Source organism: Cryptomeria japonica, chromosome 3 (genome assembly GCF_030272615.1).
Source record: "Cryptomeria japonica chromosome 3, Sugi_1.0, whole genome shotgun sequence".
NCBI classification, from domain to species: Eukaryota; Viridiplantae; Streptophyta; class Pinopsida; order Cupressales; family Cupressaceae; genus Cryptomeria; species Cryptomeria japonica.
The window spans coordinates 18102299-18124847 of record NC_081407.1 but is presented as its reverse complement, the minus strand read 5'-3'; positions in this window follow the sequence as shown (position 1 = coordinate 18124847).

Genomic DNA, 22549 nt, shown 5'->3' with positions numbered 1-22549 from the left:
CATTTCATAAACATTATTACTAGTTCTAACCTGTACTGCTTAGCCAGTAATTATGTTTTTGAGATTTTTACATTAACATCTATGTAGTAGTAGATCTTAACATTCAATATCTTGTTGTTATCTTATTAGTCAGTTTACGTCCAACTAGTTTAACATCACCCTTTGCAGGTCAATGAGTTGAGTGTAAAGGATAAATTAAACTAGTTAGAGGATGTTGGAAAATTTCTCATATGCTTTGAAGACTCTGTTTATCATCCATTTCAGGGAGCAAGAGGTTTGTTTCATTTGAGTGGATACATTAGTCCATTTTAAGACATTCAGTTGTGGATACGTTCTTTCTTGCCTCAATTATTCCTGACTGTTGAATGTTGATATGATTTCAGTGTACAGGCTGTTTATTCAATTTCTCAATTATTGGAGTTTGGGACAATCATGTATTTGTATATATGGCGTCCAATTCTCATAGCAGCTCTTCCATAAATTGCTGGTACTCACCTTTCATTTTGTCATCCCCATTGCATTGAATAATACTCTTTTGAGGCAGAGCTTGTTTGAGCTTTCTTTTTTTATTGTCGTGATTCATTAAAATAAATTTGTATGGATATTATTTGTTTTATGACAGCTGAGCCACTTAAAAAGTTAAACTGATGGAAGAGAGGTGTTAATTAACAAAGGCCTTGCAGATCCATCAGTGTGAGAAAAAGTATGCTATCCATCAGCCTCAAATGTGGTTGTCTTTTGGAATATCTTTTTGTTTTCTTGAAAGCCAAAAAATATTCAGTTACTAAACTAAAGTCGAACGCAGGGTTTAAAGAAATACGGATTTTTTTTGCAGATATGATTGTCTGTAGTTAATTTTTTCAGGGTTTGAAGTATCTTCGGTTGTGTATGACTTTTGTTAGATTATACTTTCTGGAAAAGTTTTATGGAGCTTGTAAATTGTCAACTATACACCTTCCAGACAATTATGTGTGGTGTAACAAACTTTTATGGAGCTTGTAAACTGGCAATGAATACTTGGAAGGGGCATGGCAGTTCCAGAGTTAACATTGTATGGCTTAGAAAGCAAACTTTGCAGGAAAAGCGAAAAATTCATGGCATTTGAATGGTAAGAAAGATGCTAATAAGAATGCTTCCATTTTTACTATCAAGCCTCAAGATACATAAACAATAGGCATATCTACTATTTCAGAATTTGATAGTGCTAGCACTAATAAAATGCTAACTATTACTTGGTTGGGAACTTGGCAGTACAGATTTAACAGCAGAAAATACTGTTGATAGAAACATTGTTCAGGACAAGAGGAAGGATGAATGACTTAACTGGGCTAGTAAACTGCACAGAGAACATGAAAGGTACAGACACAAAACAGTTTGTTCACAACACCAATTTAGAATACAGGTGATAAAAATGCTTAAACTCTACCTCTGAGAAGGTCCTGGTCTCTGGATGCCCCGTACATCTTAACATGAATATTTATAATCATGGGCGAGGGGTTATGTCCGGTCATCCACTTCATTAAGCTTCTGGCCATCTCAACTCCAGGCAGAAATCTTCACAGGCGAGGAAAGTCCTTAACCCAGAAGTGGAAGAGAAAGATACTTCTCAAGTCTGGTAAGGCTTACAAGTTTTGTCCCCATGTTTGTTTTCTTGGACAAGGTCAAATTTGTAATGCTTTAATTCTGTTGGAGTTTTGCAGTCCTAATTGAAGTTTTTAAAGTCAGTAGATATATTGTGGTGCGAACCTTGTGTCACCCAACTTCTCATGCAGCTATATGAATGCACCCACCATCCAATTTTAGTGGCATGGAAATACTTTCCTCCTTTACAGCAGTAAGCCCAACTGACCTTTGGTTGTCATACTTTATATTAATTCAAATGGCGTACCTTTTTAATCTAGCAACTTGAATTTTGGAATGTTTGGTCCAGTGCAGGTTACAACAGTTCCTAACATCCTCGAGTGTGTCTACAAGGACAGCCAGAGGAGAACATAAACTGTGGTTCACTGGCTTCATTGCCTTTCTCAAAAGAACAAAGATTCTTTTGGACTTCATTTATTACATCACTTCAACTCCGGAGTTTTCAAGATTTTCATTTATATTCAGAGATGATAGAAACTCATAGAATCAAACTCATATTGTGACTCTATCAGTCTAATGCCTTATTTGTGTTTTTTTATATCTCTAAGTTTAGGCAAGAGCAGATGGGAAAACATGGCTATATATCCCATCAGTTAACTTTAATTTATCATTAAGTGCAGTGTAAATGATGTAAAGATGTCACCAATTTCATTTAGTGAGCTTGCTAGCATTATACACTGTAAAATTCTGCAATTTGATTTCACGTAACAGTTTAACAAAATACGGAGCAAAGGCAGATTGAATATTTTTTTTCTCTCACAAATTTTTATCACGCTTACATTTAGAAAACAAAATACACAGCATTAAAGTATTTTAGATTGAGTTTCAATGTGTAATATAATCTAGAAGCATCTGTTATAATTCATTATGGATTGTGGAAAATTGATATAATTAATTTGTAGATTTCTATTAGAAGTTAAAAGTTTGAATGAGAGTATGAAGGAAATATAATTTTTATGTGAATTTAGGTTATTTAAAATAAATTAATGTAGATTAATTAATATCAGATGTGAAAGAATAATTAAAATATTTTTTGTGAAATTAAATGTTAAAAATAAAATATTTAGATGTCAGAACTATAATGATGATATCGTTTTGGTGTAGTATATATTATGTTCACCTTCATATTGTAAGAGGGATGCTCTCTATTTGGTAGGCATCTCACATTCAAAATGGTTACCAAAATGTCTACTAATCCAATATGTGTCCTATGGGATTGATCTCATCTTTTGTAATATTGACTTGACACAAAGAAGTGATTTGAAACTAGTGAAATGACCTGGCTCACTCTAGATTTTAGAAATCAATGTCACCCCATCTTTGATATCTTCTTGTGCATACGGACTAGCAGTTCTAAAAATACCTCGGAGAGATCATTGGATCACAAGGTTCATGTTCTTCTAGGTCGACCCAATTGATGCTTGACAATCATGGTAGAAGATAGAATACAAGAAGCTCACAATTTAGGTTTTCTAGATGAATTTGATGCAAATTTAGGTTCTTTTTAGTGATCCAAATTAAAATATTTCTAGAATGATTATCCATGCACTACTTGGGATTTTGAATGATGCTTGGATATGAATTAATGCACATTTAATCTATTTTTCTTTTGATCCTAAGGCATAACAATATTTTGTGTAAACGTGTACCAAGTTGGCTCAAATGGAAGAAGGTGTGAATTGTTGTTCTTGTTAGAGTATTCAGGTATTTAAGGAATTTTTTTTTTTTTTTGGGGGTTTGTGGGTACCACAGGGTACCGGACTGACAGGCCTATCAGACCTGTCAGACCGGCCTCTGCGGCCCTTGCCAGCCCTACGTTCTCTGACGACCCCGCGCTGCCCACCTCCGGCGACCCTGCTGCCGCCGCCTGCGGCCCCCCGCTCCTTGGCTGCCGCCTCCCGGCCCCACGGTCGCTGCCTGCAGCCCCCTGCTCCCCGGCTGCCGCCTCCCGACCCCACGGCCACTGCCTACAGCCCCCCACTCCCCGGCTGCTGTAGCCCCCGGCCTCCGCCTCCCTGCGGCCCCTAGCTCCTCGACCGCTGCCCGACCTCCCTCCGGCCGTCGCTGCCTGGATCCGTCGCCACACTACCGGGGAGACACCGCCCAGCCGCCGGGAAACCTCCGCTCGGCCAACCGGCCACCCTGGCTCCGCCCGACCACCGGACCACCATCGGGCCACCCCTCAGCCACCACCCACTGGCCACCGGACCACCCACTGGCCACCAGACCCCCTTTTCTGGCTTTTTCAGGGGGGGTTTGGTTTTTTGGCCCTATCTTGGGCATACAGAGTTGTTTTTTCGAAAACGAATAGGCGTCAGAAAGCTGGTTCTGAGGCCGACCTCATGGTGTTGGTAATTTTTTCCAATTTTTCTATTTGACTATGTTTTTGTCAAGTCAAAGTGAGGTCTCTTTTTTTCACTCTAGGAGACGTAGAAAATTTAAGGTTTTTATGCAATTAACCTCTAAAATTTTGCAAAAGATCAAACATGGAAATGTAATCAAGGAATCCAATTTTCAGATCTAGGCATGAAAAATCAGAAAGGATGTTCACGTCGGGTTCACTAAAATGTAAAGCGGAAAATCGCGATCGAACCCTAGTTGCCCTCCCCTCTTCCAACTCCGAGGAGAGAGAAGGGAGGTTGGCTAGGGTTGATGGTTTTCACTTAGGGGAGAGACTTTACATTCAAAAGAGGGGTTGAAACCCACAAGATCCAATCCCACACAATGCAAGATTGGATGCTAAATGCGTTTCAAGGGTTAAGAAAGCAAGGCTACCCTCTTTTGTAAAGAATGTGCATAGAGGAATTAAGCTAGGAATGCATAGAAAGTGATAAAGATTCGCTTATAAACTAAGTTAGGGATATAGTATGAAGCTGCGGACCTGGAATTAGCAGTAAAATGTCGATACGGCGCTGTCCTGCAAATTTGAGCAAAAGTCGCCGGGACGATGGCGCCCGACCGCCACGGTCCTCCGGAAAATCCGCGAGACGAAGGGGGATCTGTTCGTCTCTGCACAAGGATTCCAGATCTTCAATTTCAGCCGCGTACCTGCAACCTACACACAGAAAAGTGAAGATGATTGGGGGGTTAGGGATTAGGGGTTTGCCTTTAGGTCAAACCCCGGTTTTGGAATTAACCAAGAAATGAGCAAGTGCTGTAAATGTAAATGTATGTAAACAAGTACTAATACCTTGTTCTAAGGATGTTTGTATCCCTATGTGCGAAGGTATAGATGTTGTATGTGGTATGTTGTAGCATGTAGTATGTGATCTCCTCTTCAATGGTTGAATCCTTGACTTGAATGCAACACTTAGCCTTGAATGGAGACTTAGAAGGAATGCTTAAATGCTTGAATGTTTGAATGCTTGAGTATAGTTTCCACGCTTGTACACATATGTCCTTCTCATGCCAAATGAGAGAGAAAAATGTAGTTTATATACTTGTCAATTAGGGCTAAAAGACTGATTTTCCCGACCTTAGGCCGACCAGGAAAGATAATTTCCAAATTGCAAACAAAAAGACCCGAGACCCCTTAGGAGACCGGGCCCAAAATAGGACCTAGGGACCAGGGCACTGGGCGCCATGGTCCTGGGGACCAGGGCGCTGGGCGCTCTGGTCCCACCTCCCGGGACAGCAGGGTGCAAGGAGGTTCAGGCCAGGGTGCTTGAAAAATGCAGTTTTCAGTGTCGTGAGCAAGTTTTGGGGTCTCCATTCAAGTTGCGTGTTGCGTCGCCATCGTGAAGACCGAAATGCAGTCGAAATTGCAAGTGTCGCAATTTTAGGACGCTACATTTACTTTTCAACACTCTGATGGATATCGTGGTTGTTTCAGGTCCTGGGATCTCTTTTCTGAGTAGGGTTTCTCTGTTTTGATTCTCATTTCTATTTCCAGTCTTCTTATCATTGTAGCTTGTATTTATGCAAACGCACTGAGATAAAGTGCCATCATGCATTGTTTACTTGGAATCTTGCATATCTTGTGTCTTGTTGTACATGCACTATTGATCAAGTGCCATGAGGGGGTTGATGTTTGCTTGTTGTTTGCCATCTTCCTTTGTCTAGTGAGTGTTCCTTCCATGACATTAACCTCATGATGATGTGTCTCAGCACCTTTGATGTTTTTGGTTCTTCGTCATGCCGTTGTTTTTGGTTGTCCTTTTCAATGTTCCTATCCCTCTCCCACTTCTACATTATGGGGAGGTTTATCCTGTTGGTTCTACTGCTTCCATGGTTCGATTGATCAGCTCTTCAGGCTTTGGTTTCTCATGCAGATTACAGTCTTCTCTACCTAGTCATGTTCCAGTTTAGTGGAGGTTCTTCATGCTTCAGTGATACTCTTTTTCATCTCTTTTTGGAGTAGAGTTTTGTTCCCACGTGGTTTTCTCTATTTTTCTAGTTCATAGAGATTTCATTGTATTTGGGTACCTGATCAGGCCTTGTTGCCGGGACCCATCTTTATTGCTTTCAGTAGCTATTCTAGGTTTTAGCTTCTCCCTAAGTATAGCTTAAGGGGGGGTGTTAGAGTATTCGGGTATTTACTCGATTAATTAAACATTATTTGTTTAATTATTTAAGTTCCCTTTATCTCTTTTACACTTAAGCTAACGTTAGGTGCATATAATTAATTATTATGCGCAAACCTGGGTTTTCTCTTTTAGGGTTTCTTGACCTATTAGAGGTTGAGTTCTTTCTTTTCTTTGTATAAAGAAGGATTATTATTGACAATACATTTTGGAGATTATTGAGCTCTCATCTTTTGGAGCATATTTTTCCTGTGTATTCTTTCCTTCTGTGATTTGCTTCATTGCTTCTCCTTGTAACAGGTTTTTCAGCTTGCAGAGATTATTTGGGCTTCTGTGGTGTTGTATTTTCTCAACTCCTATAGTTCTCCTCCCTTTATTTTGGTCAATGATGTTATTTTTGTTCAAGAACTCTTCTTGGATGTGTTAGGAAATAATGTTTTAAACCCATATTCTAATAATTCATTTCCTACATGACCCATGAGAGAAAAGTATGCATACAAGCTTACAGAATCACCATAATGCAAATATCAAAATAGACAAGCCACAAGATAACACAAGATATATACTAGGAAAACCCCCATGGGGGAAAAACCCAGTCTCCAAAAGCATCCATACTCCATTGTATTAATCAACCATAAAGTAACAAGAGTTACAATGAATACCTCTAAATCATCAAGCCGTCCAATGCATTCCCATGTGTCTAAGCATGAATCCACACATCCCATGCCATGCTTCACAAATGCAATCCTCCAAAGGACTCAATACAATGACAGCCCAAAACCACCACTCTGCCTTAACCAATAAACATGTGCTTGCTTATATAGACCCAAGCTCACACAAAAACAAATAGTGGTAAAGTAAAACCATGTGCTTACCTACCCCCTTGAGCCCATATTTAATATTGGGTGTAATAATTTTTTCTCTTTTTAAATATCTTTCCCCAATATTAAATAAATATAATATAATAATCTCAAAGTTACAATACAACTCATCAAGTGGCCCTGAGAATATTCCCAAGGAATCTCTACATGTTACACGTTCATATGCAACATCACATAATAAATATTAGATTACATGTCCATGGGAAACCACATAATAAATAATATCACAATTACAACATTATTATGCAAGGTGTACAACACCTATTTTTCCCAACATTCTTCCACTTGTTGTATATATTGCATAAGGGTCAATCAATGAGATACATCATCATAGCCATACATGTAACCACATGAATCTCCAACATGCTCTCATGCTCCACCAAGATACCTGCAATAAAACTAAGTGACCACCATCTCAAGCAAGAACTCCTCTCCTCCCCCAACATGCTACCTATGGAAGAAAAGGAACAAGTCAAGGTGAAGACGCACCAATCTATCAACACAAGCATAAAATCCAATGCAATAACAAAGGCTCCAAGTTGTTGTCATTAAGTAAAAACCCGCATGATAAAAAATGAGATCCACAACACATGCCAATACATTCAACCATCCATACCTCCTAGGTATAAAGAACAATAGTAAACTCATGCCAATCTCATATCAACCCATAAATCACAATCAAGCTCCCTATACCAAAACCTGTAAATGAAGTACATAGATATCCAAGAACTCCCACTACATGGGTAATACCAAATCTGAAATGAAGCTCAAAGAATATCAAGTCTACCAATAACTGCTCATATCAAGGTGTAATAAGTAAATTAAAACATGTAGTACCAAGAACAATCACAATGATCCACACATGCAACTCACGCAGCTACATACTCTCCCAAAATATGTCACCATCCTCCCAAACAAGAGAGAATACATAGAATGAAGATAGACCACCTATAAACCATAACCCATCCTTCTACCAACAACTCAAATAAGCAATGTTGTGTCAAGCATGATCCTCTCCAAAATACCCAAAAAGAGAAGCCAAAACAACACCCAAACCCCTCGTTTAATCTCTTAGATCAAACAAACATAAGTATCATGTAATGCCAACATGGATGAAAGCCTCTCATAACCAAGAAGATCAAACTCATAATAACCATTCCCAATTAAGGAAATCATCCCATTAAATCATCTCCTAACATCCTTATAATGATATCATAACATCAACATATGCACAAGGAGATAACCAATGCTATACATCTCTCAAATGAACCCTCCAAAACTAAAGATCTTCATAGCTCAAGATCCATATCTATGAAAGATAAGCATGAACATAATGCACCTGAAAGGAACAATGGGCAATACCTCTCAAGTAGTAAACCGGTGAGTAGGCCAAGAGTGGGGAATGAGAATACTCATCAAGCTATCCAAGTCATCATGACTCAAACTAAGAACAATATCCTCTCAAGTTCAAACCAGGTGAATGCTCCTCGGGCTTCTTGCTGAAACAACCAACCATCCCAGCACATATCTCTAATCACAAGAGAATACTAGCATCACCAACATCTCCATGTATCCATGAGCACCTATAACCGATCAATCCATGTCAAACTCCAAATGCAACACATAGCACCATCATGAAGTATCAAGCAAATTATCATACACTCAATACAAAGAGAACCAACCAAGATCAATGTCAAAGATCCAACCATGGAATCAGGAACATAAACATGACATCATGATCTAACCATCCCCTCCAAGGAGATAACATGCTCCATATGAACATATCAAATGACCATAACATGCCAAAACTCTAAATGCATATCAAGAGTGAACCATGCCATAATAGAAAACCATGATAACATGTCAAATGAAAGCATAAAACCACACCTTAACCAAGGACTCCTTGAGCCCTCAAGATGTCAACATCCCCAAATATCATGAAGATCAAATACTCCAAGTGAACATAACATTGGTCTCAAGAGAAATGTATCATGCCAAACTCTAAACTGGCAACCAAGAGTAAACCATGACATAATAACACTCTAAACCAAATATCACCTGTAACTATCTCCAATCAACATGAAGATAATCATCGAGTAAGTGCACAAAGATGGTGTGCAGAAAAGTAGACACACACCTAAAAGAGCTTGAAAAAACAAGCACCGCGTTCGCGATACTTCAAATTCAAATCACCCCATACGCACTAAGGTTTGTTGTCCCCAAGCCTAAAGGGAGAAAAGAGTGTATGGGGTTTCTTTAGAAAAATTACCGCATACACAATTCTTTAGGACTTAGAACCCCGTACGCAGTTTTAAGTCCTAAAGCACCACGTACGTGGTACCTATCAATAATTTTTTTTTGGGCTGACTGTGTCTTATTTTTCACATGACCACAAGTTGAGAAATTGAGTTTTTTTCACTAAGCCGCACATGGGATCCCTCTTTTCTCACCCAAACGCCATGGATCAAGGTTGGTTTTTCTTGATTTTTGTTTTTCTTTCGCATTTGTTCAATTTTTTTTATGTTTTGAATTTAAATTCGTTTATTTTGATTAGGTTTTTTTATTTTTTGTTACACAAACCAGATTCTGAAAATCCACAACAACAACAACAGTAACAAGATGCACCTCCTCAAAACCTCGAACAAAACCCACATAATACACCTCCAGCTCCTCCTTTTGATCGTACACCTGATACACAGGAGCAATTGCTTAATCAGTTAGGGAAAAACACAGCTAAAATAAATAGATTGATTAATAAATTGAAAACATTTGAGCTTGAGCATCATAAATCCCTCACCACTAGCCTAGAAATATTAGCTAATGGTGCCACTGCAGTTTCCACTCAAATTACAAAATGGGGAAACTATAGGGATATGTATCATCAATATTATAATAGTGGGTTATCATATGAGGGAGTGAAAAATAAAAACATTAGTAAACAACAAATATGTGCCCTTTTTGTTGATCCTAGGACTGGTGAGTCGTTACCTCTTAATGCGAAGAGGTTTCCCATACATTGGTGTACCAATATGCAAATGAAGAATCTTTTTTGGTAGAGGTGGTGGATGGTCTTTGACGAACCACATTTTAATAATTTTGAGGTGCCATTGTATTTTTTGAGGAAAGTATACTGTGATTTTGTCCTCAACGAGCTGCCTAATTATTTTAACATGAGAGAGTTCCATGGTAGAGGTGGTGGCTCTGTCCAAGATAGACCTAGAGCCCATAAGCGAGTAGCCCAGGAGAGTCGTCTCTCCCTAGCACCCAAACCCAAGGTGCATTTGGCTGTCCTAGTAGACTTGAAAGATTTGATGAAGCTATAGATTCTTCAGGTGGCCACAACATTGACTGATGCGATCATCCAGCATGGGACACAATTAGCACACCCTCTTGTACTAGATGATGAGCCATTAGTTGTTATAGGTGGCATTAGTGAGCCCATTTAGCATGTGTGTGCCACTTGCTCAAGGATATGCACAGGGAAGGATGATGAGGCCACTGTGCATGGATCCACATCCCATTTGTGCACTATTTGCAGGAGTAGATGTCAGACCTGCATGACTAAGGATGTGGCACTAGCGGATGAGTTGATGCACATGTTGTTTGGCAGTCACCCACAGGCACAAGTGTGTTGATTTGAATTCATAGCATTTTATTTATCAGTCACTTAAAATCACAGATATCACTCTTTGAACTATTGCGTATATCACCAACTCATAAAGTTATCCTAGACAAAGCACTTCAAGATTCAGCAATTGACAGAGATATAGATGAAAATGCCTTCCAATCCATGGTGAGGAATTTGGCATAGGCTACCTATATTGTGTTCACAGAACAAGATATTCCTAGTCATAGACTTCTCGATAATGATCCGCTACATCTAGAAGCTTAAATACATAAGAGAAAAATCATAAGAGTACTTATAGATGGAGGAACCAGTCTCAACATTTGTACATTAAAGTTGGTTAAGACATTGGGATATTCTGAGCTTCATATTGATCCTTCAAAAAGAATAAACATCAAAGCATATGATGATGAAGAGTGTCCTTCAAAAGGTATAGTTACGCTACCAATGCAAGTAGGACCTGTATGCGGGAAAAGTGGTGCATTGAAACGGAAATTACAAAATTATTCAAAGGCTTGCCCACACACCAATGGGACTCTTGGTGCCAGTTATGGAGCTATGAGGAATAGCTCAACTTCCCAAGGGGTGTTCCATTGTTCTCTATCTCACAAGACCCCTCAAGCCAATGCCTTTGCTCTCAGATCACTGAGCAAAGTGACTTAGGGATGACAGTTGTAAGAATGAGGGATGCTTTAGATCAATCTTAGTATGAGTGCATCCTATCTATGCATGATTCTTAACAAATGAACTAAACTAGTGATGATAAGATGACAAGATTAGTTATATACTATCCTAACATGATATAATAGTTTATATGATTTAACTAAGATGATAGAAATGCTTTTAAAATGATTATTAGATTTATTTCTGTTTATGGTGAAAATGGAAACAACAATGTTGAAAGACTAAATAAATTCAACCACAAAAACCCTAGCCTAACAACAACAAAGATCCACCATAACATATGAAGATTACCTAAGACAATGCAAATCCAATGAAATCACAAAGATTATACCATCACAGTGTCCAATAGGGTTTGGATCTCCATTCTTCCTATCTCCATTGATCTTGCTTGATATATTTGCTCTCAGATTTAATGTGTGCACAAGAGCTCAACAAAGAACGAAAATGTGGTTGCAAGTAGACTTGATCGCATATGAAAGTTCGAAAGTATAGTGTAGTCGGGTAGTCAACTGATCAGGGTTGATAATGAAGGAAGCATCTCCTTATATAGAAGACACCATAAGAAATAGAGTGATAAGATTGAGAGGTGTAAAAGATATATGGTCGACTAAGATTAGAGGGTAGGTAGAGAAAATAAGAAAATAATGAGAGGGTAGGTAGTGTATGAATTAAGAGATGAATGACATGTGTCATGGGTAGAAAAGGCTAATGAATAAATTAAATAAATAAAGATTTATTTAATTTAGAAAAAGGATAATTTAAATAAAGAAAAGTATTTATTTAAATGAGAAATAAGGATAGAAGAGGATAAATGAATTAATTAAATAAATAAAGACTTATTTAATTAATAGAAGAATTAAGCTAAAATAATTAAATAAATAAAGATATTTATTTAATTAGATAGGACAATTTTAGGTGTCTACATTTTGCCCCTCTTTGAGACAATGCAGCTTGTTGCATTGTTTCAAAGAAGATAAGATGAACTAATACAAAGTTGCCCCAAGATGGGAATGATATGCCCCCTTGAGAGATTGGATGAAAATGTCTAAAAAGATCACAGACAATCTCTCGATAAGAAATAAAGGGTAGAATGGACTGACCGGATAGGATAGAGTGATAGAGTCATGGGATAAAGAAGACTGGCTTAGGAGACTAGGGCTAGGGTAGTTTATAAGATAGACTATGAGGGAACACATCCTTATTGTCATCCACACATCCAAGAGATTAGAGTGCAGAGATAGCAGAGAGCAGTCAACAGCGATGGCATTGGTGCATAGATTCGACTGCATTCGCTGATTTCAGAGGCCAGTAGATGCAGGAGAGCCGGTAAGTACCATAAAACCTCCTTGTACTTTTTTGCATTAATTGTTGTCATAAATGCATGCTAGGTAGGGTAATAAATGCACTTTATAAAATGTCAAGCGGGAGGAAAAACGTCAAGGTGTGTTTGCGTCATGAATGCGCGTTTATGTCTTCAAGGTCAAATCAACAGTTCTATGATAAACATACGTTATCGATTGGATAAGCTGCTGAGAGGATACACTCAAGCAGGTCTCTAGGGAAGACTAGGATAGTAGATAGGGCTAGGATTGACAATTCTATGATAGAACATACGTTGCCAATCAGGAAACTACTCAAGAGGATACACTCAAGAAGAGCCCTAGGATAGGATAAATCGAGGCACTTTGTGATTAACAGGGAATGCCAAAACATAGTACTTTGTGATGAATGGGGAGTACTAAACACGTAGTACTTTGTGATGAATAGGGAGTACTAAAAAGAGAAGCACTTTGTGATGAACAAGGAGTGCAAAACACGTAGTACTTTGTGATGAACAGGGAGTACCACTAGGATAAAAATCAACACTTTGTTGTGAACAAGGAGTGCCACTAGGATAAAAAGCAACACTTTGTGATGAACGGGGAGTGTCACTAGGATAGAGTACCATAAGCACTAGGATAATAAGCATCATTTTTTTGATGAACAAGGAATGCCACTATGATTGACACATTTGATTTTCTTGACTGCAGGAGGACCTACCTATGTTAGAGTCACGAGAGAGATTCCCATTGACTCAGAGTTTGCAAGCAAAGCTAGCATTTGAGGCTAGAGAAGCGATTGAGGTTATGGGCTTGCGACATATTTTGTATGTGCCTGAGTTTCGGGCGAACATGGGGTTGTTGACTACGTTGGCTGAGAGATGGCACTCAGAGACTTGTAGTTTTCATTTGCCGATGGGTGAGATGATAGTCACCTTAGAGGATGTTTATAGGATTCTGAGGATACCGATCGATGGGGAGTTAGTACCTTACGATCGAGAGGGGGACAAGGATGCACTGAGACAAGTGTTCTAGGATCCAGGATTGGAGATGAGGGCTGGGACACGAGGACACGAACTAGATTAGCATTACTGGCAGTGCTGGGAGGAGTGATTAGTGGATTCCTATGTCCTGATAGGGTGACGCGAGGATTGGTTGTGGGATGAGGGACGACTTTGGAGACATTGGTGATGGAGCATAGCAGGTTTGCATGGGGCCGGATACGCATATGTTCTGTGGGTAGGGGAGGAGATAGCTTACTAGATAGACCTATACTATGGAGAAGTGCCACCAGATCAGCGGGCTAGGAGCTTCCGTAGACCATCACGGACAACGACGACCACTGGAGAGAGGTACAAGAGACAAGCATCGAGCAGTGGGGTCATGGGTCCTTCACCACCACCAGATAGAGGGGACAAGAGAGATGATCCTATGGCAGGTCCTTCCAGGGATCAGACTCCATCAAGGCCAAATGGCTCCGAGGGAGGGAGTTCATCATAGCCTTAGAGGGCTCCCTATGTATCAGTTTTGTACCATTTTGTACATGATGACACCTTCGGGTGATTGTAGCCGTATGATTTTAACATCATTGTATAATGACACTTATGATTATATATATGAGATGATTCATCTTTGCGGCAGCTATATGCATGTGTACCTATGTGATGAGATGTTTCATGATTTATGTTTCTATGTGATGAGATGTTTCATGATTTATATTTCTATGTGATGAGATGTTTCATGATGTATGTTTCTATGTGATGATTATGATATGGATGCAAATATGTACATAATGAAATGCAATATTTTTTATTTTTTATGTTTTTATATGTTATGCAAATGCAAATGAATATGATAAAGCAAATAACTATTTACATGATGAAAATGTAAAATGTGCTAACATGTGTTGTGTGTAGGATGTGATGCAATTGTGATATGTATATGTATGTATGAAATGCTTATATGTGGTAATGCAGGTGCAAACTACATGAGATGCAAATATTTGTGTTGTGTCATTATACTTAGTCATGTGATAGCGGGCTACATAGACTCAAGAAGGATGATGAAGGTCAATCAAGAAAGGGGGGTGGAAGATAGAAGATATGGAAGTGAAAGAGCTTCTTGTGCGTTATCATCATTGAGCATTTATTATGGCAAAATAGGTTATGACAATCGAGGCATATGTTTGACCTAGAAAGTCATTGTACCTGTTTGCATGGAGATAAGACAGTTGCAAATAAGGAATGCCCCAGTTCATACTAGACTCACAGTGTCCTCATATCCTTGGACAAGTCATAGCATTACTAAGAGACAATCCACAGACAACAAATAAAAATAGGTGACAATACCCCATCTTCGCCTTTCTAGTCAAATACATCCTAGAGATAGAATCTCTAGTCAGAGACATCCCGTAAAAGATAAAAGATGTGTCACCAAAAGATAAAATCAAAAGAAAATCAAGACTCGGCACCAACACCCACTGTAGTCCTCAAGTTTAGTGTCTCTTGTCACTTGTATGTCTTTTTGATTGTGGTCACAATGTTTACTGTCATATAAGGATAGATAGCACTGAACCATAATGTTGTCTGAATCTGTTGAAAGATTTGATTTGTTGAAGCTCATTGTTGTTGATGTGTCTTATTTGAAACTGACTGACTCCATGAAACTGATACTTTATTGCAGAGAAGACGAAACTTTATGGCGGATTGGCGATGCAAGTGTTGCTTTATTGTGGATTGTGTGTGGATAGACTGAAGAAAACTGGAAGAAACTGTACTCCTCAGAACATGTGATGCTCTCAGTTCCACACCCTTCACTAGACATAGGATTTTCCTTAGCCACATATAGGAGCCGATTTATTATGGACTGAAATGGGCAAAAAGGAATGTTTATTATGGATGGCTAACCAATCTTAGGTAGATCAATAACAAGCCATGATGGGAATGGGTATGTTTATTATGGATGGATAGGTTGTGAGTGTGTGCAAAGTGAAAGATGAAATGGAATCCTGAAGGAGGGAGGAGCAATGTCTCTACGCATGGTGCTGGTGACCCAGTTTTCACCATGGTACTTGCCTAGGGCGCCACCGAAGTGGTTTTCACCATTGGACGAAAATGTTTTTCTATTTTTTTAATTCTTTTGTGTCACAAGGTGCCTGTTTGCCTGGTTTTCACCAAGTACCGATTTTTATTTTTATGATTTTTTTTTTGTATTTTTGAATTAGGATACTCTGAAAAGTTATGTGTAAAACCTGTGAAGGTGCATGCTATTGATAGGATCCTCCAAAGGTTCACCATCTGGAGTTGAGAGCTGCTATGCTCCGAATCCATAGGCTGCTATGATGATGTAAGGATCGAGCCAATTTTGTTCAAACTTGCCCTTCTTCTCTCTATCTTGCTGATTTTTAGGATTTTCTTTGAGAACTAAGTCACCCACCTCAAATGTGTGAGGCTTAACCTTATGATTTTAGTTGCATCATTTCTTGACTGAATGATGTGTAGTTTGAGTGACTTTCTTCCTTGATAAAGGAACTGAGATAGAATTACTAGTGTGTGAACTACGCAGGCCCGTATGCATTTCACCTAAAGAAGTTTGGGAATCCCTGACAACAAAGTCCTTCAAGGAAGTTCCATTAAAGGTCCATGATGTATCGCCAAAAGGGAAAGGATGTGTGGAACAAGTGGATGAGTTATGAAGGCTTGTGATTGCGAAAAGAAGTGAAAGTAGGATAGCATGATGGAGACTTAGGATCAACAAGTATGCTTTTTGACTTAAAATTGTAGAACTTTTGCCCCCAGTTATTTTGGTATTAGGAGAGATCAACTCTTGTTCTTTTTCTTTCATAGGATTTTTATCCTTGAACTTGATTTTTGCAGAGTCCAGTAGCTTTTGATTTTTATTTGCACTAAAGGACTTTTCTTTATTTTTGACTTTTAGATTTTTCTTTTCAAAGCTTGATTTTTCATCCCCAATTAGTAAGGGCTTTTGTAATTCTTGTTGATCCAAGTCCATGAGAGGAGTGGAAATCAAATGAGTTGATGAAATGGTAAGGCTATGTGAGTTCTCAAGAGGGATGGCGATAGGCTCAATAGATTCTTCACTACCCCCTCTTAGGACTATTGATATCAAGAGTTGCTTGCACCAATAGAGGAGATTTGCATTTAGACTTAGTAGCTACTACACTAGGTGCTTCGTACCCAATTTCTTGCAAATTTTTTATAGATTGTTCTCGTCGACTAAATACCTTAGGAGATAGTGGGAGTTGATCAACATGAAATATATATTCACCACATCCCATTTCTTCAACCTTGAATTTTTCTTTGATCTCTGCTAGTTTTGATGTAGAAGCTTTCAAGGATTCTGGATCAACATATGCTGATGAAGGAACAACCTCTTGATTGACTGGGATTGTTATTTCTGATCTAGGTCACAGATTGTTGCAATATATGAATGGATTTGGATCAACTTTGACAGTCACTTCAACTCCATTGTGTGGAAAGTTGATGCATTGGTGGTATGTAGATGGGACTGCCCTCATCTCATGAATCCAAGGATGTCCTAGCAATATATTGTATGTGAGATCCAGGTCTAGGACTTGACAAACCACATCCTTTGTAACTGGCCCAGCTTTGAGAGGCAAGGTGACTGTGCCTTTGGATGAACATTCTTCATCATCATATGATTTGATGGTAATTTTGTTTGTAGAATTCACAACTTTATCAAAATATCCCAATTGTTTAATAGTGTTTAATGTACAAATGTTCAGACCTGCTCCTCCATCTATCAGGACTCGCTTTATTCAATGTTTATGTAGAAAGGCTTCAATGTGTAAAGGTGCATTATGTGGCTGACTTACGGAGGCGTCATCGGCTTCTGTGAATGTAAGGGAGTGTGGAATGGAAAGGTATCCCACCATGGCTTTAAATTGGTCCATGTTCAGATCAGTAGGGATAGAAGTGTCTGTCAAGATTTTGTCAAGAATGGCTTTATGTGCGGGGGATATGCATAAGAGCTCAAGGATGGAGATGAGTGTGGGTGTCTTCCCTAACTATTCTACAAGGTCATACTTAAGATTGGTTGATGAGGATGCAGTATTTTTAGCTAGAGCACCTTGCAAGGTGAATTTACCTCGATGAGTTGTGACATTACATTCAGAGGTAGGTTTGGAAGAAGATCCAATGCCTTTTATGACAACCTTGGGTCTTTGGGTAGAATTCTTAGGCATTTTGTCCTTGATGATAATGGTAGAGACATAATTGTCCATTGAAATGTGATTAGCAGTTGAATCATAGTTATAGGATGCTCTGGTATAATTGGTCTACTCATCTGTGGCTTTTCTTGTCATGTTTAGGGAATGGTTCTTTAAACATTTCATGTTCTTGATTGGATGAGTGTCCTTCAATCTCAATGTCACCTCTATCAATGAGATCTTGTATGATGTTCTTCAGTCGATGATAGTTTCCTATTTTATGTCCCTTGTTTTTATGAAATTCACAATACTCATCATCATTCCTCCAATTTGGTTTAACCTTTGGTTCATATGGAGGCAGATCTGGGATTGTTATTATTTTGTTTGCCACTAGCTTTTTGAAAACTGACTCTAGTGGTTCTCCCAATGGGGTGTACTTCCTTCATGATTTCAAAGTTGTTTGAGTATTCACTTGATTGTTTGTAGAGCTTGATCCCAAAAAAACAATTTTGGGTCGTACTATATTGGCATCAAAAACACCATCATTGACTGTGTTCTTGTTTTTATTCCAAAATCTTGGCTTGTCTTTTCCTTTAAAGTCCTCTTTGTTTTCTTTGAATATCTTAATGATGCCTTTCTCAATTAGGACCTTCTCTATTCCTAAGCCTTTTTCAATGACATCCTTGAAAGTGGACAAGAAAGCTTTCCTTAGATCATAACCAATGTCTTTGTTAACATTCTAGGTGAACATCTCTACCATTTTTTTTTGTGGAATTTTACAAGAGCATCTGCTAGCTAGATTTCTCCATCTTTGTAAAAATGATGAAAAAGATTCTCCATCCCTTTGTTTGGTGTTGCAGAAAGTGGTGACCGATATATTTGTCTCTATGTTGTATGAAAAATGTTGGATAAATGCCTCTGCTAAGTCACCCCATGACTTAATTCCAGGTGGGAGTTGGGAGAACCATTCCATAGCTTGATCACCTAAGCTTTGTGGGAATAATCTCATCAAATATGTCTCTTCTACTGCTACCTCAATGCAAGCCATAAAAAATTGTCTTATATGTGTCTTAGGATCCCCTTTTCCCCTGTACTTATTGAAGTTAGGTGTCACAAAGTGTGTATGGAATGGAGGCATTGGAATGCTTTTGTCAAATGGATAAGGACATATGTCTCTCATTATGTAAGTTGGCTTCAGCGTATTTATGTCCTCCATTTTCTTTTGCAAGTCCTTAATTTGTTGTTCCAAATTATTCTTAGGAGGAGATTGACTTCTTAGACCATATCCCATGCCCGAGACACCGGGTGGAAGAGGAGAATGTTGCATATATGGATGATATTGATCATACACATATTCATATGGAGGAGGTCTATAATGGTGTTGCGTATATGGACCACTTGGTATAGAGTCATGATGAGGAATGGAATATCTATTTTGTCCATGTATACCATACTCTACAAGAATGTCATGAGTTTGTTCTAGTGTGTTGCCTCCAAATTTGACAAGGGGTTTCGTTGTGTCCAAATTTTGAACATGCCTTTGAATATCCAATTGCTTTGGTGGTAGGTCTTTAGCATTAGCATGTGATTGAGTATATTTTTCTGCATAAGACTTCCATAATGGTCTGCAAAGGCGAGTATCATATGCTTGACCATGTGTGTATGGGACCTCTAGTTTTTGAAACAAAGATGATGGTGATTCAGGCACAAGATGTGGTTCTATGTTGCCTCCACTATTAGGCCTCCTTTGATCCATGTTGAGGTGAGGTTGTTGCAAAGGTCGATTTTCCATTATTTGGGACATGTCAAAATCATGAGGGATCTTGGCTCCACTTTGTGCCATCACTTGTAAGAGATATTGTCTATCTCTCCTCATTATTTCCTCAACCAATCAATTCGGACGGGGATCCATAATGGAGTCTTCCACTTCGGCTGAATGTACTGAAATGTTGTCCATATTGTCATTGTGTGTATCATTGTTGTTTGTAGTGTCCATGTTCTCAACATTTGGAATGTTTCTATAGGCATCCATGTCAAGTAATGTAGTATGATCAGAATTGAAAAAGACATCATTGTCATACTCATAGGCACTCATGTTTATGGACTCTTGAGCCTCTTTAGTTTCTCTCCTAGATTTTTGGGAACGGGTTTCAACCATGAACTAGGTATTGACCAAAATGTTTGAGACTAGATGAAGATGGAAAGAGTATGGAAGACCAAGAGTTGGATGGAATGTAAATGAATCTGAGGTTTACTTGCAATGTCTAAAGTGTAAGACCAGGTATGTATGTAGTAGAGTAGGTGTGACTTCCAAAGAGATGATAGTTTCTCTTGATGAGGTAAGTTGACCTTGACTCTAAGTAAGACCAAATGACACCCAAAGGTGATAGACCTTGATGAGGGACCACTTAGCAAAATGTTGTTGTATGTAATGTGTTGACAAAGTATGATGAGGACAAGCAAGTGACCTTTTGACTCAAGTTTAGACAAATGTGAATGTAATGTAAGGTGTAAAGCAATGATGGACTTTGTGAGACCCAAAGGTAGGTTGAATGCTAGATGAAAATCTAGAGAAATAACTTAGGAAGCTCAAGAATTCTGAAACTGATTGCTCTTGTTTATTGAACTGTAAATTTTTCCAATTTGTGAAGTTGTTTGTTGTGACCAAATTTGAATTTTTTCACTATTTTCATGACAAGATGACACAATGTTGATGAGGACTTAATGTTTGCAAGTGTTTAGACTCAAAATGACTCAAAGAAAAGTGTGTTGTTTGATAGAAAAATGTTTTGCATACACTTGAAGACACAATGTTATGATGTTTGGTCTTGAATGTTTGAATGTTCAAAAGAAGACAAGCACAATTCTTATGGTTGGCTAGGACAATAGTTTTTGATCCCACATGGGGTTTCCCCCAAGGCTACGCTATTCAGAGTGGATACTTAGATGCTTGACCCCACTGGCTCCACCCTCAGTACTCACTTCTCCGTGGAAGCCAAGCATCAGTCCCCACGAAAACTCCTTGTGGTGAACTTTGTATCTCTACTAAGAACCATATGTGTGTGGGTCGCTCCAATCGCTCCAGAGGTCCGACCTCATGACCCAATAACTAGAAGGATTTTGGCTTCTAAAACAAAAAGGTGCTAGTAAAGGCATCCACTCATGTGGCCATACATGTGGCACTTTTAGCTCTGTAAATACAGAAGGCTCCTAGCTAGTAGGGGTTACTCCCTACAACTAATCAAATAAATTTGATCAAACGAGTTTATGAGGAGACATAGTATCGGTATGAACTAATCAGCACACGTTATCCATAGTTTTCACCATGGATACAGTTGTTTATAGTGGTTCGGAAGAGGATGGCTTTTCCTTGCTACCACTTGGGTCGTTCTCTCCTCACTAGTAGTCCTAATGACCACACAGGGAGACAGGCCCTCTAAAGATGAAACAAAAAGAGCCTATTGCCCAAGACACAAAAGACACAAGTTCAATTTTAGTGTACCAATTGAAGTGTTTTCTAGTCTATGAAAATAAGGCACACAATAAAGATCAAAAACCCTTGCCAAAATTCTGTAAAAAAGATTTGTTAGTAGTTTTGCAATAATACCCCTCGTGCAAGCACACAAGTTAGGTAAATTTTAGATCCAAAAGACTTTGTGAAATAGGGGCCTTCAACAATGCGTTTTTTTTTTACCAATTCAAAGATCTGATTCATCATAAAAAAATAACACCTATAAAATTTCAAGGAATTTCCAGAAATGTAAGAAAATCCAAAAAATTTGCTAATTTGCTCCAAAAATTAATTTTTTATGAAAAATCATAAAAAATTCATATAAAATGCAAAATTGAACCAAAAAATCTTACTGAACAGTCCTGATGGTCTTCCAAACCTAATAAAATAGTTCATGTAACAAATCCGAGCAATTTGTGAGATATGAGCATAATAATGCAAAACCCTAATTTTCAAAGATCCAATTTTTGAAGAATGATTTTGCATCAAATTTAAAATAAAAAAGAACAGAGTTTGTGTATAAATCACAGAGATTTCCAAAAATATAAAAAAATCCAAAAAATTCACTAATTTGCTCTCAAAATTAATTTTTCATGAAAATACATAAAAAAAATTCATAGAAATTTCAAATATGCTCCCAAAAATCTGATTTTTTTACTGCGAACCTCTGATAATGTTCTTAACTTGACAAAACAATTTGATGCCAAAATTCAAAGCCGTTTGTGAGATCTGATCAAAACAATGAAAAACCTTAATTTTTAAAGATCTGATTTTTTAGGAAATATTTTGCATGAAACATAAAATCACAAAGAACACATCCTGTGTATAATTATGAGAGATTTCCAAAAATGTAAGAAAATCTGAAAAATTCGCTCATTTTCTCTCAAAATTAATTTTTAATGAAAATTCTTAAAAAATTCATAGAAAATTAAAATATGCTCCAATAGATCTGAATTTTGCTTTGAGAGCTCTTGATACTGTCTTCAACCTGCAAAAAACATTTGGTGCGAAATTTTCAAGATGTTTGTGAGATCGGATCAAATCTCTCCAAGATCTTGATTTTGTGTCCAAAACCCTAGCTGCACAAGGTTATTCTTCAAATTGTTTTACAAAACAACAATATATGGTTAGGAAAACCTGCAAAAAATGTAGATCTAACAAAAATCCATGTCCCACC